Source organism: Alnus glutinosa, chromosome 4 (assembly GCF_958979055.1).
Source record: "Alnus glutinosa chromosome 4, dhAlnGlut1.1, whole genome shotgun sequence".
NCBI lineage: Eukaryota > Viridiplantae > Streptophyta > Magnoliopsida > Fagales > Betulaceae > Alnus > Alnus glutinosa.
Genome location: NC_084889.1, coordinates 31985271 through 31990054, shown reverse-complemented (window position 1 = coordinate 31990054; position 4784 = coordinate 31985271). Strand labels below are relative to the sequence as shown.

The 4784-nt window shown below is 30.5% G+C and overlaps 1 long non-coding RNA gene across 1 annotated transcript; it reads right to left on the bottom strand.

The window, feature by feature from the left end:
- Positions 1-1318: 1318 nt before the first annotated feature.
- Positions 1319-2014, bottom strand: LOC133865441 (uncharacterized). The gene is made up of 2 exons (XR_009899732.1): positions 1868-2014; positions 1319-1750 (listed from the first exon to the last, which is right to left on the bottom strand). It is a non-coding gene; the product is annotated as an uncharacterized LOC133865441 (long non-coding RNA).
- Between the last annotated feature and the right edge of the window lie 2770 nt (positions 2015-4784).

Here is a 4784-nt window from a genome sequence, read left to right as displayed (position 1 = left end):
TTTATCGAGGGAACCCAATATATAACTTTAAAATAAAATCTGAAAAATTTGACTACGTCTTCAAATTCTTACACAAAATCATGTTTGTTTCGTTTTTTTTTTTTTTTTTTTTTTTTTTTTTTTTTTTTTTTTTAATTATAGGAATATTAATGCCTAAAATTTATCCATATTCACTTTCTGAAATTACCAACTAAAAGAGATAATATAATATCAATTATATAGAAATAATAGAAGTAAAAAACGATGTACCAAATGGCCAAATTCAATTAACAAGTTCTTAAATAATAATAATAATAATAATAAGTTTATAAAAGAAAGGAAGGATAAAAAAAAAAAAAATTCCTTTAAATTAAGAAAAAAAAAGTTGATAGTTGTTAGGGCTAGTATAACCTTTATTACAACTTCTTTACAAATTAAAATGACAATTCACATGATACTTACTACATCAGTCATTAAATAATAAAATTTGATTGTAGTTGACATGGCAGTGCCGTGTAGACTACAACGTTAGTTTGTAAGAAAATTAATATAGTAAAAATTGTAATACTACAAGCATTTTTTAAAAAAAAAAAATTAAAAAATTAAAAAGTTAAAAAAAAAAAAAAAATCATAAATTCGAAACTAGTACAGGGGCAATTTTGTGTTTGTCCCAATTTTTTGTTATTATACCTCTTTAGTTAAAGAACTTTGTAGAATGTGGACTTGTAGTAGCATAGATTTTATTATAAAAAATACTGACTAATATATATATATATATATATATATATATAGTTGTCATGTTAAGGGGTCGCTTGATAATATATATTCCTCGTCACCGATGAACTGGCATAGCATAAGTGGCTCTAGGGTGAAAGTGAGATCGCGGGGAACGACCATTAAAGAATGCAACTAAAATTTGATTAAAAAATAAAACAATTTCATGAAAATAATTAACAAATTGATTAAAAAATTAATTTAAAAAATTATGTTTACTTCTTAAACAAGTATTATCTAGAGTAAGATCTTAGGCTTAACTTCTGACAAACTGAATCTTAGAAATAAATGAAATGTGTTTGTTGTACAACCTGACTGTACAATTCTTATATAGTCCAAGACATATTGGTGGGACTCATGCATGAGTCTTACCAATATGTTTTGAGTTATATAAGAATTATACAATTAAATTGCACAAAAATCATTTTTCGAAATAAATATATAATCAACAACAACAACGACAAGGGTTGCTTGCATTAGTCTATTTATGTTCAATGTATTATTGCTTCTTCAAATCAGCAATCAATTGTGAATCCCACGATTCTTGTAAGTTGCAAATAAAGAATTATATATTGATGTAGCCTGGCATACAAGTTAAGCAAAGCTACAAGATCTTTCAACTTCAAAAAATAAATAAAATTACCAAGCTAAGTCAATCTGATTATGACACATATTATCAAGTTAATCAAAATGACACAATCATGTGCAGCAGATTTGGTCAGTTTGATTAATTACTTTGTAATTCAACATCCTTGAATCAAGTTTCAAACTATATGTGATATATATTATTTGTTTATGTCTGCCTTCTAGACTGCGGTAGTACACAAGTAGGTGAATGATTCATCAAAGATGTGGGCACAAGTACTTAAGATGGATCTAGTCCTCTGAATCCATTCTTGCTTCAAATTACTACCATCCAATGCAAGTAGGAAGGCGAAAAATAACCATTACTAGCTTGGTAGAGTTGACTGCATGCTGATGTAGCGAACGGAAGTGCCTGGAAGGAGAGAAGAATTCAAAAAAAGATCGAGCTTGCTGGAACGGGCTTGCAAGATATAGTTCAAATGCATAAGTCAGTAATATAAATAAAAGAGAATAATATTAGACCATTCACCTGATGCTTGCCACTCCTTATAACGGACTTTTCTATAACAATTACGCATGTGTTACGCATTTGATCATTGGACATTTTCCTGGTGCGAATATTCACTACATCCCACGACCCAGTTCATGAGTATTGTCTCATGCCAGGAATCATGAGGATGTTTACTGATGTGGTTTAAGAAGGGATTTAGTGTAGATTTATTTATCGGTTCTCAAGTTAGTTGGTTGATGGACCAGGTGTCGGGTCCACTGGCCCAACAACCATAAACAACTAAAAAAACTCAAGAATATTCCTCTTTTTATTTTTTATTTTTCCCCTTTAAAACGGATGATGAAATTAGAAGTAGATCGAGTTATCGAGTTATTGTGGAATGAGCCTTTGGTGCAATGAGTCTCATTTGTATAACCAAAATTTAGTTGATATATAGTATAAATTAAAACTTCAAATCTTTAGTTCACTCTGTCTTTGGCAAAGCATTATTAAATGTTGTTTAATTTCCAGTAATCGAATTAAATACTACATGATGATTCGTCATTAAAGCAAACTTTAATTAAAAAAAATTAAATAATAATAAATAAAATAAAATAAAATTAAGTTGGTTAAGTTTGTTTGGGTTTAAATTTTAAAAATAAAGATTTTTCTATATATGCGATTTGAAAATTTAATTTTTTAAAAAACAAGTTAAGTAGTTGGCAAATTCATGATTTAAAAAAAGAAAAAGAAAAAGTTAACAAGTTAAAAAAAACGTGATTTTTAATTCAAGTAGAAGGTGTAGACAATGATATATTTGGTTTTTTTGTTTAAAATAAATATTGGATTAGACTTGGGCCTCGTTTAATTGGTTTTCGGAATGGGTATTCTATTGAGAAATGAAATATTTATTATTGGGAATAAAAGAGAGTGGAATGAAATGACTATTCCTTTTTTTCTTTTTCTTTTTTTGACATGTCCACACAAGAAAGGGAGGGGGGATTCGAACTAGTGGTCTCCGCTTCATGAGGCGTGTTCCTACTATTTAGTTTAGTAACAACTCATATACTTTAATTGGAATCCGATCAAAATTAGTAAAAAGAACTCCACATTATTTTTTTAAAGAAGAAGTTTAAAAAAAAAAAAAAAAAAAATCAAATTATGTATGTGTGTGTGTGTGTGTGAAAACTAGTGGATGGCCTACTACTCCAATGGGTAGTGGGTGCCGGGGGTGGCTAGAACCACCCCTAGAATGGTCTCCGGGGGTAGCCGTGGCTACCCTCAGTTATTTGGTCGGTGGTGAGGCCACCCTCGAAACGCCTCGGAGGTCAACTACGAGGCATTTTGGGAGTGGTGCGACCACCCTTGGTTCCATACAGTGGCTAGTTGACTACCCATTGGGGTGATCGACCAACCACTGTAAAGGTGGATTTTTTTAAAAAAAAAAAATTGAGAGAAAATAAAAAGTAATGAGTAGTTTTTCCTGAAAAATGTAGTCTATTCCTAAATTAAAAAAAAAAAAAAAAAAAAAAAAAAAAAAAAAAGAATTGTTTTTCCTATCATTTTTTAGAGGAATAGGTATTTCTCTTTCTAAGGGAAAAGTTATTCTTATTAATAGTTATTCCAATGAGAATAATTATTCCAAGAAATAAACTCTTACCAAACAAAGTAATGACTATTCATAATGGTATAATGATTTCAATATTCCAGGGGTCTATTCTTTAATGACACAATATTGTCTGCTTTTGGTTCCCCCAAACTAGACTTCAATTCCCAGGAGGTCATCCATCATAGTACTACCCTTACAGAAACAAGCTTAACTGCGGAATTCTAATAGGTTTATAGTCATCATGACTTTAAATGACATTGTTTCAAGAAGGGTGCAAATATACATATAAGCACCCATCCTAAGGGAATAGTTATTCTTATTAATAGTTATTCCAACGAGAATAACTATTCCAAGAAAGAAATTCTTACCAAACAAAGTAATGACTATTCATATGGAATAATGATTTCAATATTCTAAGGGTCTATTCTGTAACGACACATCTCAAACGACACAATATTGTCTGCTTTTGATTCCCCAGAACTAGACTTCCCAAGAGGTCACCCATCCTAGTACTACTTTTATAGAAGCACGCTTAACTACGGAGTTTTGATAGGTTCATAGCCATCATGGCTTTAAAATGCGTTGTTTCAAGAATTGTGGGAATATACATATAAGCATTTCCCCATTCCCATACCCAGGCGATGTAAGACATCACATATTATGTGAACCAAACGAGACCTTAAGCGTTGAAGTATGCACAAAGTTAAATTAACATGCAAATGCAGATTCTCCACACTACATAAATCTATTGTAGTTAATAATATAGGATTTGACTTAGAGCATTCACAACAACTTCCTAGCCCATTCACGTCCCTACATATAGGGAAAATGTTAAAAAAAAAAAAAATTACAAAAAACTACCCACAACAGATACCCTATCAGTTCCCTAAGCATTGAGAATGCTATAGTTCTACCCAATGTGTAGGGAACCAAAAGAGCTTCCATATCCATTATTTTAATATAAAATATTTTTATTTCCTCTCTCATTTCTCTCTTTTTTTTTTTTTTTTTTTTTATTTGGGATTGTGTTTGGATTTTGTGAAAAAATGTAAAGATAGGCACAAACTTATATTTATAAAGAAATAATTGATATAAGGAAATATAAGGGAAACTATTGTGGAGTAAATTTGGATAAGAAAACAAAAAATAGTTTTGTTCCCTAAATTTAAAGAAAATCAAAGAGAAACTGTTATGAATGCTCTTAGATTGGCAATTGACTAGGCAACATGTGTGGTAGGTGTGAAACATGTAGGGATTAATATCTACTACAATATTCTTATCCTATTGCATAAGTATGTGAATATAGGGAGATGCTACGTGTTCGGACAGGTATTCAAACAACTTGAC